The 13,372-nt window shown below is 36.4% G+C and overlaps 1 protein-coding gene and 1 long non-coding RNA gene across 6 annotated transcripts in view; both read left to right on the plus strand.

Moving 5' to 3' along the window:
* clybl (citrate lyase beta like) overlaps positions 1 to 13,372 on the plus strand; it is a 760,714-nt gene that overhangs the window by 140,439 nt on the left and 606,903 nt on the right. The window lies entirely within an intron of this gene.
* LOC147835334 (uncharacterized) overlaps positions 1 to 13,372 on the plus strand; it is a 55,478-nt gene that overhangs the window by 27,320 nt on the left and 14,786 nt on the right. Inside the window, exons 1-3 of one of the 5 annotated variants that reach the window (XR_015499557.1) lie at positions 6,148 to 6,504; positions 7,426 to 7,477; positions 7,646 to 7,675. The exons of 2 other annotated variants lie outside the window; for them this stretch is intronic. This is a non-coding gene — a long non-coding RNA (uncharacterized LOC147835334). 2 more of the 5 variants (XR_015499554.1, XR_015499553.1) reach the window with 2 other exon arrangements.

The following is a 13,372-nucleotide window of genomic DNA, read 5'->3' on the forward strand; positions in this document are numbered from 1 at the left end:
AGATATTCTACCAATATCACCATATCACAACAGAAATCGCTTCACAGTATCACCTCAAAGCAACACTAGAACTGTAGACACTACTGCATATGCATTGTGAAAAGTCTAGTTTCAGACAAAAAACAACTTTTTTTGGTGTTTTATGAGGATGAAATATTACTAAAGAGGTGCCTATTTATTAAATCTGTAGGGTGTTAGCAGCGTTCAAACACCTTACCTCTGCCTAGTCTCTTTAAATCCACCGTTAATTATTTCTTAAGTGAATGTAAACATGCATGCATCAGTACAATATAATTCTGCGCAAATGCCCTTGAAGTAAGGCTGATTTTACAGCTCCCCTTGAGTTAAACTGTTGAGTTACAATCTTCGATCCATTCAGCCTATCTCAAGGTCTAGTAGGAGCATTTTAGCTTAGTTTAGCATAAGTCATTGAAGTGAATTAGACTATTAGAATCACACTCAAAAGTTACCAAAGAGTTTCAGTCATTTTCCAACTTAAAGCTTTAATCTTCAGAGGTTACCAATATAAATGAAAAGTTGCTATTTCCTACTTGGCTGATATGGCTAAAAACTATAATTTAAATCTGACAAATAATCAATGAACTTTGCTGCTGTACCATGGCTGCAGCAGGCCCAATGATACAATGCAGTGCTTGAAAACCATCTAACTTCTGTCAATATAACCAACAGGAACTTGCCTGACTGTTTTCAGGTGCTGTGTAATATAATAATGCCTGCAGCAGCCATGGTACGACAGTAAAATGCTGTGATTATTACGACAGAATTAGAGTATCTGACAGTGATGTCTACTAAAAACAGCAAAAGTTTTTTCAACTGTCACCAAAGTAACTTCTAATTTATCAGTGCATTTTGCCACAGTCGCAACCGTTTTGTCACAGTCTAAATCGCTGGAGCTGGTCCAGCAATATTTCTATTCTTGCACTGTATGAATTTAAAGGATTTCAATCTGATTTAATTAAAGCTTGGTTAAAAACTCCTTTTCCCATGTGTGGTGAAAATCTGGATAGCAAAACAACATGCATAGTCCGATTTACTTTTGTTAAGAAAGAACACAAAACCCTCTGTCTCAGAGAGAAACAGGTCTGTTCCACTAATCAATTCAATAATTAAAATGCTCAGCAAAACAACACACACTTTGTGGTCAGTGCTGGTTGTGAGAATGTACAGCAAAAATTAGAAAAAAATGTAACTGCATGGCAGAATGGTATTGTTTTAGAATAAACATGAAGGCGAAACAGCTTTCCGCGGATCACTTATCGTTTCGCAGCACCATGGGACAAGCTAATGAAATATCATCAGAGCTAAATGGAAGCTAAGTGGAGGGGAAAGAGTTGAATATTCACGTTCATTTGGATGACAGCTGGGGGAGCCCAGTCATTCATCACACATTGATATTCATTGCATTCTGCAATCCTCTTCTCCCCTCCTTCCTCCTCTGCCTTGACAATCAACAGTCTTAGCACCTTTTGTTTTAATTTAATTAAAGGTGTGATTGTCAGGGTGAAAACTTCATTTGCACACATGCAGAGGGCAAAAAAATAGGGTCACAACAAGGAGAAAAGAAAAAACAATTGATTTAAACTAATAAAAGTGCACAAGGATCAATGGCTGTCATATACAAGAAAAAAATTAAATAACAATATTTAGTTTAAAACATTAGTTTGCTAGATAGAAGTTGTTTTTGCATGTTTTGTGTAATATACAAAACAAACTAAATTTAAGGATCATATTTTAAAAATACGTTTAATAGACATTTTTACCACCATCAAAGTAAAAAAAAAAATAAAAAAAATAAAAATAAAAAAAAATATATATATATATATATATATATATATATATATATATCAGCTTTTATTTACATTTGAACAAAAACTAATATTGAGCTTAACTGCATATATATAACTTACAGTTGAAGTCAGAATTATTAACCCCCTGAATTATTAGCCCCCCTGTTCATTTTTTTTTTTTTTGCCTAATTTCTTTTTAATGGACAGAAGTTTTTTTTCAACACATTTCTAAACATTATAGTATTAATAACTCATCTCTAATAACTGATTCATTTTATCTTTGCCATGATGACAATAAATAATATTTGACTAGATATTTATCAAGACACTTCTATACAGCTTAAAGTGACATTTAAAGGCTTAACTAGGTTAATTAGGTTTACTAGGCAGGATAGGGTAATTAGGCAAGATATTGTATAATGATGGTTTGTTCTGTAGAAAAAGGAAAAAATATATAGCCTAAAGGGGCTAATAATTTTGACCTTAAAATGTTTTTTAAAAAAAGAAAAACTGCTTTTGGCGAAGCAGTGGCACAGTAGGTAGTGCTGTTGCCTCACAGCAAGAAGGTCGCTGGGTCGAGCCTCGGCTCAGTTGGCGTTTCTGTGTGGAGTTTGCCTGTTCTCCCTGCGTTCGCGTGGGTTTCCTCTGGGTGCTCCGGTTTCCCCCACAGTCCAAAGACATGCGGTACAGGTGAATTGGGTAGGCTAAATTGTCTGTAGTGTATGAGTGTGTGTGTGAATGTGTGTGTGGATGTTTCCCAGAGATGGGTTTGCGGCTAGAAGGGCATCCGCTACGTAAAAACTTGCTGAATAAGTTGGCGGTTCATTCCGCTTTGGTGACCCGGGATTAATAAAGGGACTAAGCCGACAAGAAAATGAATGAATGAAAAAAAAGTCAAAAGTGGGCTAATTTTTACCTAATTTTTGCTAATAATTGCCACTTTTGTCCCAATGACATGCCGAATAATCCTAACTTGCCTTGTTAACCTAATAACCTAGTTAAATCTTTAAATTGCACATTAAGGTGAATAGTATCTTGCAAAATAAGTAGAAGAGTATTATGCACTGTCACCTTGGCAAAGATAAAATAAATTAGCTATTAAACATTTGTTATTAAAACTCTTATGTTTAAAATGAGTTGAAAAAGTTTCTCTCCATTGAGCAACAATTGTGAAATATTTTTAAAAGAATTAAAATTTCACTAAAGGGCTAATAATTTTGACTTTAACTTTACGTATGTATGTATTCTTAGGTTATTGTATATCTGTGTGCTATTTTAGTATTGTTTAATATATAGTATATTTTTAGTATATGCAGTTTATGTTAATAGTTTGAATGGGCTATTTTTGTTTTGTTTAAAAGTTACTAAAGGTTTTAGTTATTTTATTACATTTGTATTTGTTTAGTATGACTATATAATGTTAATGAACTTTTAGTTGTTTTATTTTAAGCTATATAAAGTGTTAAGTTAAAGTCATTTTGTGTTAGCTTTTATACCTATATAACTGTAATTGCATTTAGTTGTATAATTTACTTGTTATTTCTAGTTTGAAGGTAAGCTAAATTAAAATGTTCAACAAAACATTTTCATTTGATGTTCAGAGACCATCACACAGGTTGTCCCTAGTTAGGCAAAAACAAAAAAGTCATCCTGGTCTCACAGTGGTGATTGAATTCTGAAGTACTATCTGTGCATGACAAAGGTGCAGCAGGTAGGGAATAATGAGTTGATTTGAGATTCAGTCCTGGTTCTCCTCTCTGCTCAGGCCCCCAGGCTTCACTCTCTCTCTCCCTCATCTCAGCGAGCTGTGCTGTAGGACAGGCTTATCTTGAGAGGGACCTCTGTGTAGCCAAAGGCTCCTGGCCTGCCCTGATTAAAGGAGCGCTGCTTTTTACCCATGCTGAGGCTAGATCAATGCGGAGATGCTTTCAGCCTGCCTATATGAATTTCAATATTTCCATATCTTAGTTCTCGCCTTGTTGCACTGTTAGATCATTATTAGGGGAGCTGGCCCTACTCAAGCTGTGTGCCATTAAGCAAATGAAGCTGGCCTGGTGAGGATGAGTGGCGTCTTGTTCTCTTTTCTTTTTTTTAACAGGGCACTAAAGAGCCCTGTCATCTTTATCTTTTATCTCAGAGCTCACCGGTGTTTCTTTCTTCCGATGACCTGCAGATGTGGCATCCCTCTCTGGAGGAGCTGTACTTCTATGCTTTCCCATGAGTCATTCTATTTAATACCTAGATTTATAACAAATTGATTGCATGCCCAATATAAGCATCTTTTTATATGGTTGTTTTTTTAAAAGAAAGAAGAAACAAGAACTTACAAAGTGAGAATGACTCCTCAATTCTTGTGCTAATGAAGTCAATGGCTTGACTGGTGACACCTACAATATCATAAAACAATTGCAATGAGAATAGTCAGAGTCAAATCCAAGGTCACTTCCTTGTTGGTCATCAGTCTTTTTCAAATCCTTTACCAACAGAGTGTATGGCACATGCTGTATTATTCCGACCACAAGCACTATATGTTGGTCAAGCTACCTAATGTTGGCCTTCAAAAGTTTACTAAGGTGCAGAGAATAATAAACTGTTTTATTGTTTTAGATTTTGAATTATTTTAAACATTATCATCATATTTATTGTCGTTGTTGTAAATAGGATTTTATCTTGGGTGGTTCATTCTCAATTTTTTTTTATGTCAAATAATGGGCTCCAGTGCATTTGTAATGACTCAGACTTAAAATTAGGAAAATCCACGATCAAGACTAAATATAACATTTTGGATAATCGTGGTATTTACATGCAGAAATCATTAGCTTTAAAATGTGAATAATTGCAAATGAAGTTAATACCGTTATTTCACTAAAATAGCTTTCAATAAAAATTTCATATTAGAGGTGAGATGAAAATGCACTGTTTTATGGCAACAATGTTCATTTTAGAGGCAATTTTTGATGTAAAATGATAGCCCTGTCTCAACATATAGAGGATTGACCAACCTACATCACAAATGACGTCACACTGGTTCCCGGTTGCAAAAAGAGACCGGTTGCAATAGCTAACATGTCGTTATGTGTGGTAGGATGCCAGCTTCTAATGACTAAAAATAGAAAACTTAACTTTTACCGTACACCACACTGCTGTTAATGCCAACCGCAAACGTCTTTGGCAAAAAAGGAGCTGAATCAAGTGACGACTTAATAATAAAAAATGCTCAACTCTGCAGTTCTCATTTTTTATCAGGTAGGTTCAGGATATGCTGAATCATACACATTACTCATTTCTGATTGCAGCAATGATTTCAGCAAAAACAGTTAACTATTGTTAATTAAACTGCGGACACTGAATGCTCAGAATGAAATTTAAAAATGTAATATCACATACCCTGCTGTACAGGTGCAGTTCATGTCAGAATGCAGTTGTTTTGCTTGTTGATGATTACCCAGGCCTTGTGTAGCTCCATCTTTTCCCCTTGTCTTTGGCTAGGCAGAACCTCGGTTTAGCACTACAAAGTTTTGAATCTGGTAATCATTCATTCATTCATTTTCTTGTCGGCTTATTCCATTAATGAATCCGGGGTTGCCACAGCGGATTGAACCGCCAACTTATCCAGCTGTTATAATATGCTGAAAGCATTAGGTAAATAATATGTATATTATGTAATCAATATATTTCCCAGAGATGGGTTGCGGCTGGAAGGGCATCTGCTGCAAAACATGCTGGATAAGTTGGCGGTTATTCCGCTGATCCAGATTGATTAAGGGACTAAGCTGAAAAGAAAATGAATGAATGAATGTAATCAATATAACTTATTTCTAAGACAACAAACTCTGTACCACATCGGATGTCATTTCCTCGCTAGCGCTCCCGTTTTTTTTTCTGTAACCTCGCTGCGCGCGCATCCTGAATGTTTACAAACTGGTAATTCCTCTAACTTTATTGGTTACTTAACATAAAAACATAGCAAACTCTCTCTCTCACACACACACACACACACACACACACACACACACACACACACACACACACACACACACACAAACACAGAGAGAGAAAGATATGCTAATTAGGCTTAACGTTACTTATTAGCCAGTAAAATTAATGTTACATTATCGGAAGATAAACTAAAGTTGGGACCTATAAAAAAAACGTTATGCTACTTAATGTGTGAATGCCAGGAACGTTAATCATAATGTCATGCCTTGACACTTGCAAGCGTTCATAGTTCAGGTTTATAATGTTTTTGTCACTTCCTATTAGCTTATATGCCCACATTATTTAAATTAAATTGGTGTGCTTAACGATACTCGTGTGGTCAAAATAATGCTGCTTACCTGCAGAACAATGGCGGTAAATAGCGTGCCCAAGCGTTGAAGCTTCCTCTTCGCTGACAGAACGCTTTTGTTATTTCAGTTTTAAGGATATTAATGTTGTTCATCCTGTCGTTTGAGTCCAAAAGAATCTCGCTACTGTTTAACGATGAGAATTTGAGAAAGTCAACGGTTTCTGTCTGTGCGTCACAGAATAAACGAAAAAAGAGCATAGAATGTTTTTGTAACGACTCATCATGATTCAAATGACTCAAACTGAATCATGAGCCGATTCAGGTGTTTGTGCTGTTGTTCGCTGAATTCGATTCAATGGATAGATTCTTTCACGAATCGGATATGGATTCAGACGACAAAAACACACGGTATTTATTTTAATTTTGCTGGAACTAGTTTTTCGGCACAGCAGACGCATTATCTCCCTCGAGGACTTTGATTGAACTATTCATTTATAAATATCTTTCTATCTCTCAAATCGAAGCCAGAAGTATAGGCCTACGTTATAGCTAACTAAATGCAAAATCTTCCTTTGGACCTGAAACCCAATTTTTGAGACATAAAGTTGCAAAAATGTTACAAATATCAAGGTATTAACAAATCATTTCAGTTCATGTTCATTTCTATAGCGCTTTACTATGTAGATTGTTTCAAAGCAGGTGAACATAGAGCTAGTATATTGAAACTGTGTCAGTTTAGTTTTAACATCAATCTTGCCTTAACTGGTTTACCTCCCAGTCAACAAGTTTGATTAACAACACTGTAATAAATGAAGGAAGCTTTTGAAAGTGGATTTGTCAGATTAGCATAGCTAGGGCGACGAGTATTTCAGTATGAAAAGTTACTGTATCAAAATTATTAATATAGCTAACAAAAGAAATTTCCTGAAATACTTCTGCCACTTTTTTGGCAGGAAATGCCATGTTATTGTAGGCCTATGTGATCCACAAATGTTGTTTATGTGTAGCCTATGCTCATTGGTAAATGCATACGTTTTTTGCAAGTTATTTTAATCTTATATTAAAGGGATATTAGTAAAATTTGCTCATCAGACCATGTTGCAGGTGATTTTTTTTTTCAATAGAGGATTTTTTAATCTGAAACCTAAATATGGAAATTCTGCCATCGTCATCAACCCACATTTCACTTGTTCCAAATTGTTTTTTCTGTTGAATACAAAATTAGACATTCTGAAAATTGTTGATTGGCAAACAGTTGATGGCAATTATTGATTTAATTATTAATTTTTGTGTAACCAACATTTTGCCTTTTTCTTCTTTTGTTTTCAGCAGAGGGACAAACTCATACTGGTTTGGAACAAGTGGAGTCAGAGTACATCATGTCAGAATTTTCCTTCAATACCTGTGGTTCACACACAGGAACATCATATAAAGCTCATATATTTTTTTTAGATTTAAAGTGCCTGTTGCTGATGTTTTACAATTTATTAATTACTAAAGACATGGTTTCAGTAAAGCATCTTCTTGATTTTTTTTTGCTGTAAAAAAGATTCATGTATGGTCATTGGATGGTCTGAAGGTGAGTAAAATACAGATTTTCTCTTACTAAACTACTTTGGCTTATCTATCTATCTATCTATCTATCTATCTATCTATCTATCTATCTATCTATCTATCTATCTATCTATCTATCTATCTATCTATCTATCTATCTATCTATCTATCTATCTATCTATCTTTCTATCTATCCATCCATCCATCCATCCATCCATCCATCCATCCATCCATCCATCCATCCATCCATCCATCCATCCATCCATGCAATGCCTAAATTTTGTACACTTGTAAGTGTTCATTGTTAAATAAGTGTTGTTGAATTCAAAAATATTTTAATGGAACTTTTTAATATTATAATTCAAATATTAATTACACATCACATTTATTATCTCAGTTCAAATTCAAGTATTGATTTTGAAAGGGGTTCTCAGTTTACAGTTTTTCTCAGTCGCTTTGATGCATTTCTCACTACACTATTTACATTTGCACAACAGGTAATGCATTTCTCAAAACAATTAGTCATTTGTGCACATCATAGTAGCAGTTTCTCAGTCTTTTCAACAAATTGCGAATGCTTTTGGACATGCATCAATTGCTTTCATACAACTCTGCTGTTTAGAACATTATCATCTGCTTATGTCATGTCAGTCAAAATGAACTAAACTTGTAAATGCTGAATAGTCATTCTATATAAAACTAATAGTCCTCATCTCATTACTTGAGTCATAACATACAAAAATGGTGAACTAGTTGTCGAAATCTGTCAAAAAAATTTTATGAAACAAATTTAAATCTTTATTTTCCTGAAAATGTCTTTAAAATTGAACAATTTGATGAATGATTTACAGACCTGTGTATGTTGTAGGCTCAGTTTCAATATGTACAGCAATATTGTGAACAGTTGTGCACTGCTCTACCTAAAGAAAGTTTATGTTTGTTGTAAATAAAGGTGTGTTTATTCTTTTGCACAATGCTGTGAGTAAATTAGGATTGCAAAGAGCAAATGCAGTAAAAATGTGAAACATACATATTTAGTGTCTTGTACTCCGATAACTCACTCAATGCAGTGATGTCTCACTTTACTGTAGTTTTCAAATGGCTGTGCAAATATTCTATAGTGCTGTCTTGAGCATTTTCAGGAAGTGTCACCAAAATCTGACTTTTTTGCATTGAAAAAATGTACAGAGTAATGTGTCATAATGAAAACATGACTAAGCCATTTGACTATCTTGTTCATAAACAATGGTGTCAGGACTTTTCATTTTGACGATACTGACACTTTGATTGACATGAATACTTGATTTTGAGAAATGAACTATCCATTTTGAGCATGTGACGTGCTTTTGCAGGTTATCAGCTAGGTTTTGCAGTTTGCACTAATTGTTTTGAGAAATGCATTAACTGTTGTGCAAATGTAAATAGTGTAGTGAGAAATGCACCAAAGCGACTGAGAAAAACTATAATACTGAGTGGAGCCCTGATGAAGACACGTGTAGTCTACAGCTGCAGCCTTTGGCCGAGGGCCGAATTCTAGGTTAATTTGGTCTGGCTTCGCACATCTTAACCAAGTGTGCCATCCAACCTTCCAGCAGTCTAAAGGGAACCTGGACTCAGGTCAAGCCCTAAGCATTTTAGTAGTGGAAATCCTCACCGCTGGTCTTGACATGTTAAAAAGGCCATTTTCATCTTTTGTCCCGAGAAAAGCAGGAGGAAAGGACTCTCTGTAGCTGTAAATAACTGTAAACATCCAGGTAATAGAGGCTCTTTTGTGTTTCTTGGCCATGGTTGTTACCTTGTTATCTCTAGCTTTTATGTTAATAATCAGACACTCACCATCTTTGCCAACTGCGTGGGTTACCTTTTTGTATGCGCAATCGCTATTTTGTCGAGCTTGTTGAAAAGGGGGTGAATCTCTCCCCCCAAAAAAGGGAGGGCTATCTTTGCCCTGTTACCTGAGGGGATTTTACCCCACCCTGCCCAATTTTCACCTACCTCTGTTTACTCACAGTCCTCACTGTATGTCACAACATTTACATGTCTTTCCTTTTGCTTCAATTTGTATGTGTTAGATAGAAAAAAAATTGAGCAATGGAAAAAAATCCCTAATAGAAGAGCAGTCCCCTGCAACTGTGAAAACCCCTCCGCTGGTCAGCCAATGGCCATTCACGGGAGAACAAACAAAAATCAAATGGGAGCTATGCTTTTAGCTTTTAATTCCAGCCCCAAAAGTTTCCAGCTGCTTCCGTAATTATTACCTTTTAAAGAGTAGGAAAATGGCGGGTTAATTCACATGGTGGCTTTCTCTATCTTTTTGTCTTTTTCTCCCTTACTCCCTGCCTCATTCTCTCTTTCCTCCTCTCTCCACCCCAAAACCACAACAGGTAAGCTCTACTGTTAAACGAGGGCCTTTTTTAGTTGTAATTTGGTTTGAAAACCCTCTGGCTTGCCCAGATTATTCTTAGTCGTTTCTCTGTTTCCTGTCGGTATGAAGGAGGTGCACCTTGTGCTCAGGGAGAGGAACAATACAGCCTTGTCCCAGGTTCCTCTGACCCCCTGCGCTGCCTGTCAGTCTGTGATTGTCATGCAAGGCCCTCTCTAGAAACAAAAGGCCTAGATGGGCTTTGTGGCCCACCAGGACCCCAGCATTGTTATTGGGATCCCTGTGAGTATTTGCTCTTGAGTCTGTTTCTCAACCTGAAAGACCTTGATGCTGATGGTTTTGTTAATCTAAGATGTAACGTTTAAGGTTATCTTGTTTTAGTTGTGGGGTTGATTTACGTCAACATCGTTATAAGCCATACAAAAAGTAAGTCATTTTAATATATTTAGCATGTGATTCAGGTGGATAGTATGTATCTGCATTGCCTTGTTACTGTTACTGTAGCCACTGCATATCAGTGTGAATTAAAGGTTTGGGGTCAGTACATGTACATGAGGAGACGTAGCCCTGCGCTATTGTTAAAGCTCGGGTGATGGATGGCTGTGGTCGCCCATGATCCCAGCCCCTGCTGGATAGGCTATGGAAAAACTCAGCTTCATATTGTCCTTGTTCTGTGTGACAATGGGCCACTTGTGGGTCTGACACTCATCACCTGTTAGTCGGCCTCATTCGTATGAAAATACCACGCTGCCTTGGTTCCAGCACTGTAGGTGCTTTCCCTCCAGCCTTGTATGTTTGTTTAGACAATAGTGCCCATCACAAAGTGACACTTGTAATTGAGAGCTTTTCATATCAAGCTGAGGTGGATGTGTTTCATAGATGGAGTACATTCAGGCACATACTGACCTACCAAAGTTGAAGGAAATTGGAAATATGAAAAATTAATACTATTTGAAGATATATTTTAGCTTAATTTATGTAGTTACATAATAATGATAATAGTTACTAAAATAAAAAAATAAAGTACTTAAACACTATAAATCTCAATGTGTCTGTTGTAATTTTATACAATAATGTATTTTAACAACTGTATCGTAAAAAAATTTATTTAATCAGCATTTATTTATTTATTCATTCATTTTCTTTTCGTCTTAGTCTCTTTATTAATCAGGAATCGTCACAGCAGAATGAACCACCAACTTATCCAGCATATGTTTTACGCAGTGGATTCCCTTTCAGCCAAGTGACCTTCTTGCTGTGAAGCGATCGTGCTACCCACTGCACAACCGTGACTCCCTGAATTTAATCAACAATGAAAATATATTTTGTGAAAATAATTATAATTATTATTAATATTATTATTATTATTTTAAGATTTACAAACAATATATAATATATATAATAATAATTTGTCATTTTCCTTCTACTATTATTATTGCATTTCACAAAATCAAATACAATAACATAAAATTGTCCTTTTTTGTTATTATTATAAATTGCTAGACTATTTCTTGAATTTCTAATCATTTTTTAAAGCTTTTAATTCAAATATAAAATCCAAAAATATATAAATGCATAATCTATATATCTTTAACAATATATTTATACGCTATAATCGCTTTATTTATTATTTAGAATATTTATCTGTGTTAATATATATATATGATTTTGTTGGATACAACAATATTGAGGGTTATCTCGGGGGTCTTCAAGGTGTCTAAAAGTCTTACATGCGGCTTTAATAAAGGAAACATCTGCCTGTATTAGTGGTCCTGCTCCAGTGAGGCTTAGGGGAGTGATGCTGGTGGAGGTGACTGACAGCTTCTCTGGCCCTGTTGTGCCTGGCAGATGTGGAGGTGTCACAGCAGTGATGAATTGTTTACACTCACCTGTCTGCCATGTCCTTCAGCGTCGAGGGGATAGGCCTGGGCGATGGGAAAGAGGTGGCTGCACCGCCACAGGGTCAACAATATCTTCAGGTGTGTGTATGAACAACTGCGGCAAACGTGTCAAACATGGATGTTCACACAGCAACATTCACAGGTGTGGGGGTTTTCAGCGAGGGCAGGTGTTTGCCATGTTTTGTATATAAGCTGTTTCGTCTCAGTGTTGCCAGTGGGCACTGAATGACTCGTGTCCTACAGCGTAATTAAATTCTTTTGTGAGGACGGAAGTGTTTTTTGCAAATGGAGTGTATTTTGTACAACTTTTCATATTCCTGCTGAGAAAATTAGCCTGTTAATGAGCAGGTTGTTTACTCAAAAAATGTGAGGGATTTTTGTTCTCTCATTTCTCCCTGCTCATTCTCATACAATATAATTTTTTTTTAATAAACTGGCCAAAAAAAGGAAAATTAAATATTCAACTACATTTGCAGGACCACCATTTTGAATGGATGAAACCCGCAGCATGTTCCTGCGTGCCAGAGTGACTAAACTAAGCCGTTATGCTGTCCACTACGAGCACGCATCCATGAGTAATACAGTAATATGCCGAGACAAAAACCAGAACAACAGTATTCGGTTTGACTGACAGCTCAATTAAGTTGACGTCCGCTTGATTAGAATCTCTCCCAAACACATATTTACTTGATTCTGGTGTGTCATATCACAACGGCCTGATCGTAACACGGCGATGACAACCATCATGTTTTAATCCGCTGCATCACTCCAGAGTCATACACTATTCCATTTTAACTGCTTCTGCCTGGGCTATTCTCCCCATTGTTGATTTATTCATTATTAACAACCGTTCCCCCCTTTCAGATCAATGTTGCAAAGCGGCCCCCTGAAAATGTGGACGGGAGCTCTCTTCAAAGTGGCCATGCTTGAGTATTCAGCCATCTGTGCTCAGACGCACAGCAGTATCTGCATTAAATAGCCCCCTTAGTAACAAGCCACGGAAAAGCTATCTGCTCCGTGATACGTTCAAACCTCATTGACTGTGAAGGGAGACGCATCAAAACTATTCTGTGTTGCTATGGCAATGGAGACCTCAATAAGTTAATCTTTGCCATTTTTTCCTCCCTTTTTTGTGCCCGGCTCAGTGGTAGTAAAATGTGTGTGTGCCCGCGTATGTGTGCGTTTGCGTTATTCTGATGGCTTTTGACCCCTACATCAGTGGTTTCGACATAAGTCAATGTAGATGGGAATGGGTAAAAGAGAAAAACCATAGTGGGATATGAAGAAAGGTTCTTTATTGCCATCTGTATTGCCTTTTGCATTTGAGGAATGTTTTTTTTTTATTATTGTTGGCGGAAGTACCCTCTTTTTGGTGTATTTGCACTGCAGGATTGGGCAACAGGAGCACCTTTTGGGAGGACTAAATTAGATCCTAATT

Source organism: Danio rerio, chromosome 9, assembly GCF_052040795.2.
Source record: "Danio rerio strain M-AB ecotype USA chromosome 9, GRCz13ab, whole genome shotgun sequence".
Classification (NCBI taxonomy): domain Eukaryota; kingdom Metazoa; phylum Chordata; class Actinopteri; order Cypriniformes; family Danionidae; genus Danio; species Danio rerio.